The following is a 20,950-nucleotide window of genomic DNA, read 5'->3' as shown; positions in this document are numbered from 1 at the left end:
TTATTTTTCATTGCTATTCCATTTAGCAGATCTTTGTAAAGCAAAGTTTGTGAAGAATCCTAAAAGCATGAAGAAAGGTCATTAAGCAAAGCTATTGAAAGAGATACCAGATTAAAAATAGGCAACCAAAGGAATATATATATAATTTATTATATATTAAATATATATTATATGAAACTACCTTTACACTAAAATGCTTTAGAGCTGATAGACCTCAGTTTAGAACCTGGGGTCCTATACATTCAAATGGGCTGAGTTTGAGGCAATAAGTAGCACTTTTGTTTACTGTGTCCTAAACTTCAGAATTCAACTTCTGTTTACCCTGTGAACACGTATAGCAATTGAAAAGACACCAGATTTCCAAAAAAAAACTCTTCGTATTGATTAAAAGTGTGTAAGCCATTGCTATCTAAAAGTGTCAGCTAAGATCAGAACAAATAGCCAACAAAATAAAACAGCTATTGTAAGGGTAGAAATGGGTTTCAGAATCAACAGTAAATAAATAAATATAATGTTGTGCTGCCTTTGTCCGTACTCCACCAAAGATACAGTTTGCAGAATTTTTATTGGCACTCTGCCATACTTATTTTCATTTATCTGCCTCAAAGCACCATTTCAAAAAGTGCAAAAGCATGTTGTTGATAAAGTAGATTGTTTATAGCTGAATTGAAAATTTCAGAACAACACGTATTGTAATAAAGTGGGAGAGGGAGGTCCAGGAAGACTGCAGCTGCAGCTTTTTGAAACCTATGTCAACATCACTGCTAGAAACGGGAAGATGTGTTATTTTGCCCTACAAAATTTAATAAGCAAATCTTTATAAACTGAATTAAGTGACAAGTATTACCAAAAGCCGTAAAGTCTACTGAGTCTTTATTTACTGAAACACTTTCCCAGCACATTGTTCCCATATTGCAGTCTCCTTTATAGTGTTGTGTTTGTAATGTACTCAGCTACTCAGGGGTGATATCAATGATAGTAAATCCTGGGCCGATGAGTCCCCATGTGTACCATAGTAATTTTAATACTTCTGCAGTTAAATACTGTTGGATATAAATTTCAACACCAACTTTAGTTGCTTCACTATGTTTTTTTCTTGTGGCTGTTCTTGCAAAATCACAGCCAACAGCTATGGAAATAAGAGAAATGCTTAAACAAATGGCAATTAGAAGAATGGAGATGGTACATCTCCTTTCTTTAATAGGGTTAAATATCATAGTTGATTTAATTTATGTACTCCATCCAATAAGTGACTATTATGAAACATTTCAGAAAAATATATTTTATGAAAGCAATAACCTTTCTGAACTGGGTTCCCCAGATCACTAGGATTCCTTAAGATGTTACTTGGTATTCTTGGGGGAAAAATGTATTCTGTGGTCAAATGTATTCAATAAGAAGTGAAGGGTTAAACAAAGTTAGATTTCTTAGACTTTTTGGTCTTTTATGTGCAATGTTAGTCTCCAAGAAGATGTGCTATTTCCCAATGTATTTGGCCATTAAAAAAAAAAAGTTAACAAAACCTATTGAGCACCTGTGGAACCAGGTGCTTGAGCACCTTGAGCACCAGGTGTTCTGTTATAACCAGCAGGAAATGCTGGGTCAGCCTTCTATTACATTTAATACACTGGGATTTAAGCAAACCTTTTACATTTAAATTCTGAGCATTTAGGAGGATCAGTGCCTAGCATAAGATATTTTGTAAAACTTTACTAAATATTTGTTGAATAAATTAATGAAACCTTGAATAAAGGCTATCTTGCTAATTAATGAGAGCCTGACAAGCTAACCGGTGGTGTCATTCTTTTGATGAATCCAATGACTTTGTATCAATTTTAAGGATTATGTTGAATTATCTTGCCTCAATTGTCTTTTAGAAATCTGATTCTTTTACATTTGTGCATGATCTACCGTTTTTCCCCCTACTCTAGGACCTTTTAGAATTTCTTTCGAGTTTTTTTAGAAATTACTCTTAGAATTATGTCTTAGCTCTTAGAATATCTTTCTCTTTGATGTTCTTCAATTTTACTACAATATGTCTTTACCAATCTATGATCCCTTGTCTTCTGAAGTTTTTCTATTATGTTTTATGTGATGTTTCCATTATTTATTCAAATATTTTTATCCCTTTCGATTGTTATTTTCTTCTCTGTGTTCTATTATCCATTTGTTGACAATTTTACTTCTATCCTCCATATCATTTAGGTTTATTTAAAAAGTTTTGTTCTCTTTATTTCTATCAATTTCAACCTGATTTTTCAAGACAATAATTTATACTTAGACTATAGCCATCCTGATTAGACTTGCCAGACAAAATATAGAACACTCTGTTAAATTTGAATGTCAGGTAAACTTTGACCACTTTTTTTAGTGTAAATTGTCCAAAGTGGTATAAGTGGTAAAGTGGGACATAATTAAAAATTTTTTTCATTCATCTGAAATTCAAATTTAACTGGAAATCCTTTATTTTTATTTGCTAAATCTGTTTCCTCTGTTTCTATAACCTAAACACCAGTTTCTCTTTTTTTTGCTTCCATGATCAGTAAAATTAGGTCCAGAACTTCCATTTCTCAGTGTCAGTAATATTACATGTCAATGAATGAATGGATATAAATCATTAATATGGACTTTTTGGGAAAAATTTATCAAGATTTCTGATATGTTGAAAAGAGAATAGACAGGATCTTGGGTCAATTAAGCATTATACTATTCAGAAAAACAATGGGCTGATTTTCAGGTTTTTCAAGAATGCTGTCTGAATTATATAGGAAATTATATAGAAAAATGCCAACTGCTATGACAACGGAATCTCCAAATGTATAATGTCTTAAAAACAATAGAATTTTATTTCTTGGCAACATGACAATCCTGAGTGGATAAAATGTCAAGCATTTTAGGCAGCTAAATAGTTGGCTTTTTTTCCCCACACCTATAGTTCGCAGCCACCATGATTGCCTCCATCCTGGTCAGCCAGAAAAGGGAATAAAGCCTAGAAGAGCATACATGAAAGTTTCTAAAGGATGAAGCCTGAAAGTGATACATATCATGTCTGCTCATACTCCTTTAGTTGGAATTCAGTCACATAGCTGTGTCTAAGTTCAAGTGTGTCTGTAAAATGTAATTCAGCTCTCCCCAGGAAGAAGGGAGTAGATCGATTTTAGTGAGTAGCTAATACTTGCGGTCATACACGCACTGCTTAAAGTGACACATGGCTATGCAAAAGAAGTATGGAATTGACTGCATGGATGATACTGGAGAATATTTTATTTTCCGGGAATTCATAACAATTGGATTTTTTGCTTCATCTGTAATTATTTACAGATATGATTAAATAGCACAGGTGTCTCAAGGAGGAAAATAAAATAAAATAAAAAATTTGACATTACACTGACATTTCCCAAGACTCAAGGAGTGAACAGCTTATATTCTCTACTCTAATACTTAACAGATTAATTATTAAGATGGATCTCCAAGGTGGTTTGGGAAAAACAAGGTGGTTTTATGTGGAATATGGGTAAACCATTAAACAAAGCAGAGTGAGGAAGTCTGCCAACGTATGTGAGTACCTCTTTAGCAGATGAATCAGAAATTTCTGTTTGCAGAGCTGTCAACATACCCCCTCTCCTAAATACTAATTGCTTAACAAACAAGATATTAAGATCTTTAAAATAAGTGTTTCTTTGTCTTTTCTGTTTCTTTTCTATTTATAAACATAGGATGGAAATCTCTACATGCAAAATATTTAGAGTTAGATGTTGTTGTATGTAATTAGTGAAAAAGACTGTATGTTTTCTCATCCACCTGCTGGTAGAAGCAGATGGTAGCTTATTTCTGCCCATGTGACCTACAGATTCTTCAGGTTTACCAAAATACTATGACTATGGTAATAGCATTGTTCCCTTCCCAGGTATGATTAGGATTCTGGTGTATATAAACTGTCTACTTTCCTTCCTTGCCTCACCAACATTTTGATAGGAAATACAGAAGGATAGAGTATGGGTCTTGCCACCTGAAAAACAGTTTTTAAATGATGCTTTCAAAAGCATAACTCCCCCACAACAACAGTTACAATTTTTGATGGAAAGGATGCTATTATTTTCAATCTTACAATGAGAGAGAATCTTTTGGAGTTTACATCTTGTTTGATTTTAGCAAAAAAACAAACAAAAAAAAAGATGCAGTACCCTAGGTATAAGGGGATTGCCAGCCCCCAGCCATTATGACCCGTCTCCAAGCTCTGTTGCATGACTGGAATTTAGCTCTTCATTCTTTTATAAGAAACCGGTGTATACATTATAATTTTATTAGCATATTAGAGAAAACAAGGTATATTTATTCAGCATATTTGATTTGAATAACGAAACAAAATTAAAATAGAATTAATTTTTACTTCTTTCTTTTTATTATCCTTACCTAGTTCTAAAAATGTGCACTAAAAAAAGATGAAATGAAAAGTACAAAGGACATTTTATGCAGCATCTGCTTAATCTTAGAACTAAAATGTGTTAAGGAAACTAATAGGATAAAAAGAATTCATGAAAAGGTACTAGTCTCTGGTTGTAGACCCTTCTCTTTGGCCAAACCATTAGAGTAGAAGATACGACAATTTGAAGCCTGTTACAGCTCAGATAATTTGCCAAGTCATTATTAGGACAGCTTATCTTTTCTTAGAAGACTAATCCAGAAGACTTGTCTTGTTAACCTCAGCATCAGTTAATGTTAACTTGTTTTAAACTTTGCCACAACTCTTGAGTGAGGTCTTCTAAAGACTTCATTTATATGTGGCAGGCAGGACTTGAAATGTTTTTTCCTAAGTTCTTCCTGATGTCTAGAAATGTGGTTATTCCAAAATTAGACTTTTTATACATTTTTAACAAACTTCAATTTTTTTGTAATGCATTTATGAACAAGGCTTTTGGTTCCCTTTCTTCCATCAAATTAAGGGCTACATAATCAGCCAAAAAGTTGAATAAATCAAGGTCAGGTGTATTGAAAACTCAAGAATGGCTCTTACAGGGCCAGTGCTATCCTCTGCTTAAGACCCTGGACACATCCATTCATCATTGTGTATCTGGATTTCCTCTTGGAATGGAAATACCCAATATCTTTTTCGTAAGGGCAATTTTGTAAGCTCAAATAATGTAAAATATTTGGGGAAAAAATAACGTGGAAAAAACCCAAAGTATTGTTATTATAATTAAGAGGCAGTTCAGTTAAATGTATACTAAATGCTTTGAGACTTCAAAAGCCTCACACTGAAAGGGGGCTCCTGGGACCAGCCATAGAGGCATCACCTGGGAGCTTGCTAGAAACTCAGAATTGGGGCTCCACCCCAGACTTAATTGGATTTTCATTTTAGCAAGATTCACAGGATATTAATATGCACCTTAAACTTTAAGAAGCACTGAAAAGCAACTCTGAGAAGTGTGTATGATGATTTCAATTCTACAGAAAAGGAATCTAGGCTCAGAGAGACAAAATTGTACAACTTGAGAAGCTCAGGTCTGTTTGAAGCTCACGTTCACACATTTCTACCACACTTTCTTGCTTTCAGTGCACTGTAGCCAGTTTTTAAAGACAAGTGCAAAATCGTTGTCTATTTTTTTTTTTTTTTTTTACTATTTTTACTAGCTTTTGACTTATTCTGGCAATATTCTTCAAAAGGACATGCACTTACACAAATTCTGATGACAGTGAAACCACGCATTGCTGAAGGAGACCACGTTTGGTGGGAAGATCAATAGCATGGATTTTTGTGGCTTTGCACAGTTCTATTTTTGAGTGCTTGGAGGATCTTATTTATTAGAGTGTGTTTGCAGAAACTGTCAGTAAACATCTTTTCTTTGTTAATATTTAACCCACCAAGTCTTTCAAGCTTCCATCTTTTCCAGTCTCACAGTCCCACATGCTTTTTAATCCACTAATAGCACCAAACTGTCTCCATGGTGCAATAAAAGTCTTCTATTTTATGACTTCCTTGAATTACTACCCTAACTTATAATTTGCCAGATTTGTTTTTGCCTTCAAATCCCTTACTTCATTGTAGCCACTTGAAAAATATTACACCCTATGCGTTTTCCTCCCCAAACTCTAATGCTTATTTTTAATATACTAATAGTTCTTGCCCAGAATAATTTAGTCTTGCTGACATTCAGAATGTTTTATTCACCATTCAAAAGGACTTTTAGAAAGTTTTTCTATAAAATACTAGGAAATATTTGAAGTAGTTCTAATGATTGTTGATATCTAGTAAACTTGAATTACGTTACACAATTGATAAAAATCCCACAAACAGTTTAGGGAAACTACAAAAAAAAAAAAATAGATCGGCTATTTAGATGCTTTCTAAACTTGCTTTTTAATGCTGAAGTATTTAGCATGGGCTAAATGGGCTGAGTTTCCATAAGTCAAGAGAGCTTCTTTTTTGAGTGGCAGTCATAAATACCTTGATCTTATCTGAAACAAGTGAAAGAGTGTGATTTGAGTTGAAGATAATTTTATTTTCATTGTATTTATTTAAGAGTCAGAAGGTGGGGAAGGGTTTAGTTTACAGCTTCCTTCCTAAGGAAGGGGAGATAAACTAGCGAATATGAAAAGTATCTAATCATCAGTGCTTTTTCTTTTATCATAACTCCAAGGATTGACACTAGTTGCATGTGCATGGGTCAATGTCTAGGAGGCCTTGGTCTCTAAATTAGAATCTGCCAAATACTTGTTCAACTCCCTTGTCTTGCATTGTCAACAATGCAGACTCTCCTAGACGAAGTATCAATAGAATAGCTGGTCACATTCTAAGCAGGTAGTGAGTTAGTTTCAAGCTGTGTATCTCTCAGCCTGGAACTTTTGCCCAGGATGCCAGGGAACTTTGGCAAGTTGTACACAGCTGAACCAAACACAATGCTCTCTGCAGTTCTAACTCAGAAATTTCAGAACATGTAAGGCAGTGAATAGATAGGGCAGGGTCAATTACTCTTCACCACATATATAGCAGCTGAGTTAGGCTATTGAACTAACAACGTGCAGATTGAATTACTGGGGAAAATGTGTTTGTGGGCTCATAACTAGATAGACTAATCAGGAAATACAGAGGAAGGCTGTATTTTTTCTAAACCATTTTACTTCTGAAATAGTCAAGAGGGACATGAGACATTGATTTGGGAAATTCATTCTGGTTAACTGGCCACTGATATAATCTCAATAGAAACTTCTTTTATTTTACAGTTGATTTTACTAAATTAAGTACTGATCATGCAGCTTATATAGTTCCTTATATGTAGCAAGCCCTCAGGAAATATGAACTATTTTATTGCAAATAATAGTAATAGTAATCATGTTAGTACCATCGCAGGATTTGTCAACATAAAATTTATCCTAATTATTAAGGAAAATATTGCCATCATCTAATTTTCTATCTCTTATGAATAATGAAACAAAACTCTTGGTTGGAAAATACAGTGCATTTGTAATGGAAAAGGTTGTAATGCATGAAGGTTTTACTCTTATATTGTAACATGTGAGATTTCTCTAGCTTATTTATTTGAATTTAGCCTTGTAATATTTATTCTTTCCAGAAAAATACAAGTGTAAAATGAAACCTAGACTTTCGTTTTCAAGGTATGTTATTAGATTGTATCAGAACAACCTTCCCACTGAAGACTATAGAAAATCTCTTTGAAGGAGAAGTTATGAGGCATCAAGACTTGAGGGACAATGGACCTAGAGATTATCATACTAAGTGAAGTAAGTCAGGCAGAAAGGACAAATATCATATGCTATTGCTTATATGTGGAATCTAAAATATGATACAAATGAACTTATTTACATAACAGAAATAGACTCACAGACATAGAGAACAAACTTACGGCTACTAAAGGGGAAAGTTGGGGAGAGGGATAAATTAGGAGTTTGGGATTAACAGATATGCACTACTATATATAAAATAGATAACCAACAAGGACCTACTGTATAGCACAAGGAACTATATTCAATATCTTCTAATAATCTATAATGGAAAAGAAACTGAAAAAAAAATATAGATATATATAAAAATACATATATATACATATATATATATATATATATATATATATATATCTCCCAGATTGAATTAAAGTAATCTGTCTGCCAGAAGCAAAAGTCAGTCCCCTTGGAGATAGATCATATCACCCAGACTCTTAAATAATCTCTATGATTTTTTTTTCTTTTTTTGCGGTGCGCGGGCTTCTCACTGTTGTGGCCTCTCCCGTTGCGGAGCACAGGCTCCGGACGCGCAGGCTCAGCGGCCATGGCTCACGGGCCCAGCCGCTCCACGGCATGTGGGATCTTCCCAGACTGGGGCACGAACCCGTGTCCCCTGCATCGGCAGGCGGACTCTCAACCACTGCGCCACCAGGGAAGCCTCCCTCTCTATGATTTTCGATACAAAATATCCTGTAGTCAAGAAAAAAAAAAAAAAAAGCATACCAAGAGGCAAGATTAAATGACTAGACACTAAAAGAAATATGGATAATAAAAACAATCTAGTAGAAATCCAGTTAGTGGAGTTACTAAACATGTATGTTAAAATAACTATAATTAAAATATTAAAAACAATCAGTATCAATGTAAAATTTTTCTCCAACAGTTTTATTATAAAAAGGAGAAAATGGATATTCCAGGTCCAAACCATAAAATAATTAAAATTAGGAACCCTATAGATGCCTTTAATAGTGGATCAGGTAAGCTAAAGGAATGATTAGTGTGATAGAAAATGGGCCAGTAAGAAATATTCAGATTGAAGCATGGGGAGAAAAATATGTTCATTTCAGGAAGCACAGAAGAGACATATGTGACATCATATAAAAAGCATAGCATATGTGTAACTGGAGTCCCAGAAGTAGAACAGGAAGGGAAGGAGGAAGAAACACTATTTGGAGAGATAATAACTAAGATAACAAATATAAAGCCGCACATTTAACTAGTCCTATGAATCCAAGCAGTATTAAGACAATACGATCTACATCTGAAATAACATAATAAAATTGCTGAAAACCAGAAATGTAGAGGAAAAGGCAAAATGGAGAGAAGACCAGAATTTTATGTAATAAAACCCTGGCAATAAGTTTCCTTCTTTTTTTTTTTTTTTTTTTTTTTTTTTCTGATATCCCCAGGTCTGGACTTGAGGCAGCTTAAAACTCATATATGGGCACCAGAGAGATCATCAGGAAAAGTGCTGTAGTTCTGGCTCAAGATGCAAAAAAGGAGAATTCCAAAACTTAGAGTAGAAAAAATATTCCTGTTTTATTTTTGTTTCCTTTATTCCATTCTGTTGTGTCCCAGACTCTGGGAAATCATGCAGCTGTGATGGTGGCAGGAGTGACAGTGGCAACAGAAGGGGCCCACAGGTACCTAAAACTCTCTAACAGAAGAGGTGTGGTCCCAGGAAGGTGGGAAGAGCCAGCGGAACTGAATACATATGGACAATTTGAATTCAATTTCTAGTTGCTTGGAGGCTGCCCCTAACTAGTGCTTGAACGGAGATAATGACTCCAAAACCTCAATGAGGTTGTTCTGGAGGTACAGATGACCTACTCAAAGAGCATCGATGGTTCCTCCATGAGGAAAAAGATGAGTTGATTAAATATTTCTTGAGCCTTGACTGTGTGTGAGATGTTTCATTAGAGTTGTGGAATCAAGGTTTTAAAAAACATGGTCTTGACCCTGAAGAGTTTCCAGTCTAGTGATAACAATGAATACGTAAAGACAACTGCAATATAGCAGGATTAATACAATAGTAGAGGTATGGATACACCTGCTCTGGACACACCACGGGCAGGTTGGAAATACCTCCAAGACATCTTTTAAAGACCTCTGTATTGAGATGTCTTGCTAACTCTTATCCCACGCCTCCCAACAGAATTTTAAAAACCTTAAAAACTTAATCCTCTTAACGCTATACCCTCCTCCTTCATTGAGACTACATTGCCTCAGTAGCAATAAAAAAACCGAAAAAAATTTCTTAAGTAATCTGCAAAGTAAAGAGCAGTAGAAAGTTTTGCAGAGACAATTGTGTCACTAAAGTCTGAGAAAGGTGTTATTCTTGATATTATAAAGACAAAAGAGGAAGAGAGACATGATATATATAACAATTCTGGTAAAACATTTGATGCAACATTTATCAAAACGTGAATGAATTAAGATGAATTTTTAGTTGATCAGTCAGCTTTAGAAATTTTAAACCTCATCTTCCACCCTCCAAAATAAATAAATAATGAAAAACAGGCAGTGGCAGATGAAGAAGGAATGTGCAAAATTCCAGTGGGCTTGGCATTTAGTTCTATTTTTTTTACATTGATTTTGGAAATTAAAATTTCTAGATAAAATCCAGTAGAATCTATTGACAGTTGTTAGAATTAACAAGAGTTCTGCAACACTATTGTAAATGCTTTTAATTTGTAAAATTGATTGCATTCTTCTACACCAGAAGCCAAAGTTAGTCAATGCAATTTCAAAACGTATATAATATTATAATTTTTAAAACCATAAGATCCTATGAATCACTTTTAGGAAGAAAATATAAAATTTTATTGAGACTTTAATAAGCAAAAAAAATTGAGAGCTATACCATAATCAAAGGTTAATGCTCTCTCAAGTTAATCTATAAATTCAATGCAACTTTAAGTTCTAATTCTAATTCTAAACTCTATATGGAAGAGCAAGCAAGAAATGTAAAAATATTACTGGAAAGAAGAACAAGGTAATAACTTATTAGCTATCAATACTTATCTTGAAGCTGCAGTAATTCAGACAGTAAGGCATTTGCATGAGGATAGACAAGTAGAATAGAGAAAGGCGCACACATGTGGAAACTTGATATAAGGCAAAGATGGCATTACAGATCAATGGGAAACTATGAACTCCTTGCTAAATGGTCCTGGAACAATTAGTTATCCATGTGGTAAAAATGTGATTGAACCCCTGTATCACATTATGTACAAAAATAAATCCCAGCTGGATTAAAGACCTAAATGTGAAAAGCAAATTCTAAATTTTGAAAAAAAATATATTTGTATCCATAAGGCAGTATTTCTTAAACACACACACAAAACTCAAGGATAAATTAGCCCATTGTTAAATTTGAATACATTAAGATTAAAAAATTTTTGTGCTCCTAAAGAAAATATTTTAAAAAATTAAAAATGAGTCACAAACCGAGGAGAGATATCTTAACAATATATATCACAGATAAAGGTATCCTAGAAATAACTTTGTTAAAAAAAGAGAAGAAAGGAAGGAAGGAGGGAAGAAAGGGGATAAGGAAGAAAGAAAGGAACAAATGAAAATCAAATAAAAGAATGATCACAAGATATGAACTTGCACAGAGGAAACCATAGTAAACAATAAAAATATGAAAATATTCTTGCTCTCATTAGAATAAAAATATATATAATTAATCCTACAGTAAGAAAATTCTTCCCTCTTTATCAGATTCATTCATGAATGACAATACCAGGTATAGGTAAAGATGAGGAGCAAAGAACCTTATATTCTGATTTGGGAATTGAAAATTCACTTTGGAGAGAAATTTGGCAATTGCTTGTCAAGATGCATACACCCTAAACCAAGCAACTCGACTCTTACAATACAGTCTAGAAAAATTCTTCCCTATGCAAAAGGAGAAATGTACAATCATGTACAAAGCAGCAGTGTTCCTAATAGCAAATTGTTAGAAATAATCTAAATGCCAGTTAAAAGAATAGATAAATAAATTTTGATAAAATCATGCAGAGGCTTATAAAGTAGTAAAAAATGAATGAGGTAAAGCCATTCCTGTCAACATGGATATATCTTACAAATAATGAATCTCACAATCTCAGCAAATAACGTTGAGGAATAATAAAAAACAAGTTACAGAATACATTATGATGTCATTTACTTAGGTTTAAAAGCATACAAAACAAAATTGTATATTGCTGAAGGATACAAGCAAATGTATAAATGGTAAATAAATCCATGGACTGATAAGCAACAAATAATAGTTACATCCAAGAAGAAAGGTCAGGAGTTGAGATCTGAGATGGTACATGGGGACTTTACCTATATTAGTCATGTTTTATTTATTAGGCTGGACAGCTAGTAGATGGATATGTAAGTATTCATTGTACTGAAAGTTGCTGGGCCTCTAATAAGTGAATACTATACTAATAAGTGTAGTTGCAAACTGAAGAAGGTTATGTTACAGAAGACAACTATTTGGAAATATATATCTGGCCAACAATATGTGTGTGTGTGAGTGTGTGTAGACACACACAAGCAGAAAGAGAAAGAGAGAAATGTAAATTTGGAAGAAGTTGATAACATCTGGAGAGCAAATAAAAATAAACAGGAAAGAGTTCTGAATTTTATCGAACATTTTTCAGTTACCAAATACTATGATTTGAGTTTCCAGGAAGGACATATGGCAAAGAATTAGATTCATCTCTCCTGCAGAATGATTGTGTGATGTTCACTGATGTTCCCTGGGAAGATGATGTGATGTCTCAAACATAACTTCTGTGAGAGTGGATACAGCGGTTAACTTGTTTAGCTGTTTCCTTAGTGTTTGACAATTAGTAAGCTTACAGTGAAAATGTGCTAAATTAATAAACTTCTCTTTCTATACCACAGTATATTCACAAATCCACTCAATTCTGCTCATTATAACAAGTCACATTTCATAATAAATTGGGAGGTGTGATGGTGGGGATGGGATCTTGATTTTTCTTTTCAGGGATCCATTCCAGAACTGTTTTCAAGATCTGCCTTTGGTGTCTCAATCTAACTTAACTGCCAGTTGGTATTCCAGATGTTCTAAACCAGTATTCTCAAGTGCTAGGGAGCATCAGAATCACCCAGAGGGCTTGTTAAAACACACATTGCAAGGCCCTACCCTCAACGTTTATCATTCAGTGAGAGTGAAATGAAGACTGAGAAATTTGCCTTTCTAGCAAGTTCCCAGGTGATACTGATGCTGCCGGCCCTAGAACTAACTACTTCAAGAATCATTGTTCTAGATATTCTAGTACTTACATACACTGTTCATAATTGTGTAAAAGGTTAAAAATAATAGAAAACTCTGATCCTTTTTGTAATCCTATAAGTAATTCTAATGATTTCTCATGCCAAAATGGGATGCTTTCATAAGCCTTTCTCCTGAGATCAGGAAACGAGAATGTCAGAGGTCTTAATGAAGATTAGTCCAGAGAATAAGGAGGAAAGAAACTTTAACCCACTCAGGTGTGACTGCAGACATTGCCCTTGGCAGAGGGATAGGTAGGGGTGGGTCAACCTGTTCTACATAAATCCTCTGTGCAGTATTCGACCCCGTTGAGTGACTGCAGCATCTCAAAACTCCCTCATATTTTAGACCCCCAGATTTCTGAACATCATACTTCCCAGGTTTCACTTCTGTTTCTCAGTTTCTTTCCTGAATTTCTTTGTCTGACTGACTCTTCTAACTGGAGATCCTAAGTGTTTCCTCACCAGTCACTTTCTCATAATATCATTGCAATTGATCTTCTCTATTGGCAAGTCCTCATTTTCCATTTGTGGAAATGTATTATGCGGAAATAACTCTTAAGTCTGTTTCTTTGAGCTAGCCCTTTCTGTACACCTATATTTCCAAACACATACAGATGTCACGTAGCATCTCAAATTGAGTATAATTAAACTCATCTTTCTCCAATCTTTCTACCACACTGGTCTACTTCCCTTTCCTCCCACCCAAAATTGCATTTATTTTTCTTGAATCTCTTATCTCCTTTATATTGGGAGACAGTATGTATGGTGTTTACATGCATAGATATTGGATTGAAACTGTTGCTTGATATTAGGCAAATTAATTAATATCTTCTAGGTGCTGATCTTCTCTTCCATAATATGGAGCTAAAAGTAGATTCTGCTTCATAGGTTTTTTTTTTTTTTAATGATATATCAGCAGTACCAGGGAACTTGATGTAAATGCAAATTCTAGCACCCTATTCTAGACCTACTGTATCAGAAACTCTAGGGTAGGGCCTGCAATCTGTTTTGACAAGCGTCCAGGTGATTCTGATGCATGCTAGAGTATGAGAACCATTGATCCCAGGGAATGATGATACTATTTACCCAGTCACCTCAGCCACAAATCTGGAAAATCTTCTTTTTTCTTTCCCACATATAGCCAAATTCTATTGGTCATCGAGTCTCCCCAAACTAACTTAAATTTATCACTTTCTCTACTTTCAATTTCTATGTTCACTGTTGCCATAAATGCTCAAACAGATTGTTGCAATAGCTTCCTGATATCACTGCCACCAGTTTTGCCATCATCTAATTCCTTCTTTACAAGGCCATGAGAGTTGGGATTTAAAAAAAAAAAAAAAAATCTAATCATTTCCTTTTTAAAAAAAATTCTTCCCTGATTTCTTATCCATTTTTGGACAAAGCGCAGACTCCTTCTCATAAAGTAAGTAGTCTTTCATGACTGGCTGGAGGATAAAATTAGACCTTCCCCAACTCCTGCCAAGTCTTTCTCTTCTTCAGACCTTCCTCCTTCCAGAGCCAGTGGGTCCCAGTCTTTATACAAAGTAGCAATGCCTGCAGGGAAGAGCCATGACTCTGTATTACAGGTTTGGTGTATTAGTGTGGAAAGAGTGTGGGCTTCAGAAATGGGCACACCCAAATTCACCCTCCGTTTTCCCTTTTAATGTCTCTGGGACCCTTGGGCAAATTATTTAGTCTTCCTATGCTTCTGTTTCTTTATCTCTAAAATGAGCATATTAATAGAACCCATTTAATTGTGTAATCATGAATATCAAATAGGTGAATGCATGTACTACATCGACCATAATGTCTTCTCTGGAGTGAGTGATCCATACATGACATTTCTTTTCTCTCCCATCTTCACCTTTCCAGGTTCTCATGGTCTGTACAGGCTGTGTAAGGGCTGCCATGGATATGGGTTTCTTTAATACTTGAGGTACGCCATGTTGGATTATAAATACTTTATATGGTATTAGGTAGGCACTGTTTGCTCTTTGGTTACCAGAATCCATTTCCCTTCCTTATGGCACTCTGGCTGTTCAGAAAATTATCTGTTACCCATTATGTGTAGTTTTGGTGAGAGGGTTCCAGATTCTGGCAAACCCCTGAGGAAACTGAGAGAGCCAGATCCTTTTTCTTCCCACCTTCTGATAATATCTGAGCAGGCAGTTAACCTAAACTCAGCTACTCTAAGTTTTCTGCAGGGACTTCAGCTCTTATTGGAGAGATGCGAGAGTTAGGAACTTTTAGTCCTTTGTCCCAGCAGATGTCTCCTGACTTGGGTGTTTTCAACTCCTGAATGGTTGTTATGTTTCCCTTTTTGGACATGCAGAATTCCCTTGCTTAGCCTTTTCCAAGCAAGGCCCTTCAGGTTTCTGTCAATGCTATGACTCCCTAGAGAGTCTTCCAACAAAACCACAGTCAGTTTCTGCAGATTACACCCAGGAGGACTGGTATGTCATCCTTTTCTTTGATTTATTCTTTTTTTCTCATTGGTGTTAAACACAAGGTCCCAAACTCTTTTGTGATTAGAGGAAAGGTCATCATTCAAGAAGAGCTCATGTGAGACCTCTTGAAAATGCCAGTTTTCAGTTTTAGAATTGTGTACACAGTTTGTAGGCAGTGCATGACCTCGATTCTCTCTTTCTAGCTCATGTTGATTAAAAATTGTTTTTTAAAGCAGATTTTCATTGCAAATGAAGACGGAAGCATCGTCAACTATACTTATCACTAACAGTCCTTACTTGCCAGTGATTATCAATTAGTGAAAACAGATTTTAAGGATTAAAACAATAACATACAGTATTTATCCTCCAAACCATACTTCTCATTTAAAAGTCTTTCCAATTGGCCTATAAAGGGCAATGTTGTCTTTTCTCTACGTGGAAAAAGAAGGCTTTCAATTTTGCACCATATTTATGTCTCTCTTCGTAATTACCCATGTGTAAAATGCTTCATTTCATTCTGCTGTTTTTTGTTTTTTGTTTTTGTTTTTTTTTTGTAGTACTCAAAAACTGAAAAAAACCATTTACACTCTTAATCTACAGATCTACTACTTGGTTAGCAAATCTTACTATTCCATCCCTATAATGGTTACTGGTCTAGACATTTTCCTGTGACTTCTTTTTCAAAAAACATTTTAAATATGGGTATTGAAAACAATATTTCTCTTGTTATGTCATCTTATGTGTTAAATTAAACTATAGTCTCTGCAGTGAGAGCATTCACTATCACTTGAAGAAACAAAGGAGATGTAGTCACTCTAAGAACAAATCTATAAATGATGTTTAGTTATTCTAAGGAGTACACATAATACGTTTTAATTGCGCTTACTTTGCTCAAACTCAAGCTGACTAATTTCATTCAGAGCATGGGTCTTCAAAAATACCAGCATGAATTCACTTCTCTTCATTTATTCAGTTTATATCTGTTGTGCTCCTAATGTGTACCAAGCTCTGTGTTAGGTCCCAGGAACTGAGACAATGATTAAGATCAGTAGTCCCTGGGATACACCCTAATTTAGAATGGGGATGGGAGGAGGACTTAACTCCTAGAGGCGGTGTTTGTGTTCCTGGCTGCAGTCAGCAGAGGTGTGGATAAGGAGTAAACCCATTCTTCAGTCCTCCTGTTTTCAGTGTGGGCCTGGGAGCTGATCTCAGGTGTGTCTTCCCCCCCTCCCCCTCCATGTGTGTATGCAACACATTCAATGCTCTTAACATTGACCAGAAATTCAAAGTGACAGATCCGGAGGTACTGCAATCTGGAACTCTTAACTTTTGTAAACTGGTGAGAATAGTGGAATGCACAAGGTCTCTACTTAACGACTTCTCCATCTTCTCTTATGGACTTCTCTGCTCAGCCATTCAGGAATAGGATATGTATTAGACAACTAACATCTGGTCTGAATATCTATTAGGACCATATGCTTTCCTCTGCTATATTATCATCCTAGAATAGATTAAGGGAAATCCAAACCAAATGGGGATTTGGGGAAATTTTCAAGGGTCACTTAATAAAGTAATTTTGGTTTTCCCTTTGCAAAGAACACAGCATACTGTAGAGACGTTGAAGAGACCTAAGAACAGTCTCATGGCAGAAATAACCTGAATAAATAATCATCATAATCATAACCATATTGCTCACAATTTTCAAATGGGAAATAGAAACTGTTAATTGTCACAGTTACAAACGGATGTATCCTGCTGGGATCTTAGTTGAAAGATGAAGTTCTATGGAATAGCCTTGTCTTCTAAATGAAAACCAGTAGTTTTGGATCTGGCTTTGTTTTCCCCCAAAACTCCTTTGCCGTTAATATTCATAGTGGTTTGAGGACTGGCTCTTTTCCTCCCTCATAAAAATTTCTTGATTTATGATTGTGAGATCTTCATGGCCAAATGACAAAGGGCTAAGGTTTGATGGCATAAAAGCAAGCACTGACTAATGTTCTCCAAGAATGTATTGAGGGAGTAAAGTTCAGTTACTATGGTTTTGATTTTACAATTAGAATATAAGATATTTGGCTTTAAGAATGTGTTTCATTTCAAAGTTCTATTAATGAAATAGACTTTATATCTGATTTTAAAATGTATCTCTACTCTTTTATGAAATTAGATCCACACAGAATTAATAGTTAAAACAGTGAACATGAATTATGATGGTAACTAGAAGCATAAAATTAAATTAATACTTTATTTTCAACATTCTTACCTAATCAGGGCTAATTTGAAATTTTATCACTGAGACCGTTTAAAGTGGATTAGGAATATGTTTTATTAAAAAATTATAAATAGAGTCTAATTTGACTATAGGTGTTAGGTAGGGGTAATATTTAAGGACATGGTTTATATTTTATCATTTTTTGAGTTCACACATACATATTGAAGCTTTTGACATAGTTCAGACATCAACACAGAGGCAAATACAAGTCCATCTCTAGCTTAAGTTTACTAGTTAAGATGGGATTGTTTGTAGAGACCAAGACGCTGCTTCTCAGCTACTCCATCTGACTTTGCATCATGAATATGAAGCTAGCTTCAAACTCATTTCATTTTGAGAAGCTTACATTTATTTAATAAAAGATTTTTTGTTTTCCTTGGTAAGAGCCAGGACCCACTGATCAACAACCGGTAATTAATTCCTTTAACCAGTTCTCCAACCATCTTGTACAACTTTAAATTACATCCAAGCTGCCGGCAACATTCTACTCTTTTTTTATTCTCTCTTCTTTCTCATGCCTTTTCCTTCTCATACCTTCCCATTTCTACTAAGTAATACTATTCTCCCGGGCATGCACTTTTTTTAAAAAATTGGGCTTAGGGATTACTAGAGAACAATTTATTTGGAGATGTGTTGTTAACTGTCTAATATGTCATTACAATTGATAGTAGCATTACTTTTACAAGAAAGGAATGAATAACTTCCAACTCAAAGAATAAAGTATTGATATATTTCATCAATAGAGAAAAATCTCCAATTAAAGTATCTTGATAGATTTTTTTTTTAAATTCATGTCAATTTTTATTTGTTCCTCCAGCTACGATCTAGAGCCTCTTGAAGAGGAGCAATGTCAACATTCCCACAGTCACTACTGCTTCTATGAACTACTTACATTCCATTTGAATTTCACTTTCAGCATTAGCACTTCTTGTTTTTTTTGCTGCAGATTCATCTTTATTACCTAATACCCTGTTTCAATTATCCATTATTTTAACATTTTTATTGGAGTATAATTGCTTTTCAATGGTGTGTTAGTTTCTGCTTTATAACAAAGTGAATCAGTTATACATATACATATCTCCCCATATCTCTTCCCTCTTGCATCTCCCTCCCTCCCTCCCACCCACCCTCCCTATCCCCCCCTTCTATCTGGTCACAAAGCACCACCAAGCTGATCTCCCATAGACTTTTTAATCAGGTTAAGTCTCTATAAAGGTCCTATAAAAGTATAGGGACAAGAGAATAGAAAAACTAAGTCATCTAGACCTACTGATGGAGTTGGAAGTCATGAACTTCAAGTCAGGATCTGATTTCTAGAACAACCTTTTTCATGAATTTCATGGATGTAAAAATCAAACGAACATGGATATTTGTTTGATTTAGATAAATATAGATCAGTATGTTGTCATGAACAAGGGAGCCAAATATCTAAAGTCCACTTTTTCTATTTGCCTGAATAAATATGTGAAAAAATATAAATACTTAAAAGCATCTATTTCTTAAATAAAGATATCTATAAATTTTCATTTATAACATTATATTTTTCTTATCAGTTAGCAAAAAATATATGCAGTGGCTGTCTCAATCAATGGTAATAGGACAAAGATGAAAAGTAAAACTTGAATCAATCACGAGAATATATTTGATTAATATGGATTCAAATCTTCCAAAAATTTTACAACTAATAGAAATCATCTCTGATGATTGGTAAAACTGGTTATTTAAATAGAGAAGTTTGATATTTTTAAAATTATGGTGGCAAACCATTATGGGTCTTAAGATCAGTTAAATGGGACATAACCAACTTTTAAAAAAGAATGAAACAATACAATAATGCAGAACAGTGTAAAATTGAAACTATTAGATTGAATTGCAGTGAGTAAGGGTAATTGGTGTTTTCCAAAACTTTAGTTTCAGGCTATATGTTATCCTGACATACACACAAATGTATTGAAGTACAGAAGGACATATATATCTTATTGTGAGGCATAGTGAAATTGTTTAAATGCCACTGCATTAAATACTTGATAAGCCTTATCTTTGTCTCTCAAAGTTAAAAGATTTAAAAATGTTGGAAGGGGCTTCAGTTACTGATTGTGGGTTAAAAACTTTCATTGAGTGACAAAACTGTTCCAAGTAGTTTTATGAGAAATGAAACAGCAATCAAGAGGAATATGTTGCAGTCATAATGGTGCAATGAGTGTCATTTATCTAAATATGGAAAATGACAACAGACGTTCTTGCCCATTAATATAATCTACTCTAAGCCAAAAGTTGAATCTGTTTTCTATTTGTCAGCTAAAATCAAACAAGCCATAGTAGATAATATATTCTACGTTTGAAAATTAACAGAGCTAGCCTTTTCATCATACTGAGAATATTAAAAACCTACATAACCTTTCACTTGCAGCATGCTCTGGGCTCTTCTTGTTTTTGTTACTATATCAATGCGAGGCATATCATTTCAGAAAATGGGATAAGAAAAATATCTATTGAATGTTTTGTTTCAAAGTTGAAACCAATGTCAAATTGTAAACAATTTTAAGTTTTCTTTTTATTCTTCCTGAAAATTTACATACATAAGTATATGTGCATATATATATTGGTTTTAGATCTGCTTGATGTCAAACTAACTATACCTTTGAGTCAGTATCATGTGCACCAAAAATTCAAAAACTTTTCTTTTCTCTGTGGTTAAAGGTTATAGATATGAAAGGCTGAGCTATAGTCTTAAATTGCATTGAATTTTAGCCTCAGTTAGGTTGGTTAAATGGTCTAGTAACCAGCACATGATCCTCAAAAGTTTTGTTATATCCCTGTGATATGTAATAAATAACTCGAATAGAAATTATAGAACATGTTGCTTCTGTAGCTACTACGATCAACAGAGTCTTCCTTGCACCATAGTGGGTTTTTTTTTGTTTTTTTTTAATTTAAATTGACAATTTATTCAGCAAGGAGTTTGAGAGAAGGTGGAGAGAGGAAGGGAAATCTTCTTTTCTCTGTGATAAAGTGTTTGGCTGATAGAAACAGGTGGGGCAGGAACTTCAGAAGGGTAATGAATCATTCTAGATTCTTCTCTCACTGTTCAAATGGTGTGCTTTTTTTCTTAAGAAAAAAACCAATAGTTGAAAGTTTGTTGTTTTGATTCTGATTAATGTTTCTTAAAAAGTAATTTTATGGAAGAAAGAAT

Source organism: Tursiops truncatus, chromosome 7 (genome assembly GCF_011762595.2).
Source record: "Tursiops truncatus isolate mTurTru1 chromosome 7, mTurTru1.mat.Y, whole genome shotgun sequence".
In the NCBI taxonomy this organism is placed as follows: Eukaryota; Metazoa; Chordata; class Mammalia; order Artiodactyla; family Delphinidae; genus Tursiops; species Tursiops truncatus.
This window is presented reverse-complemented; position numbering follows the sequence as displayed.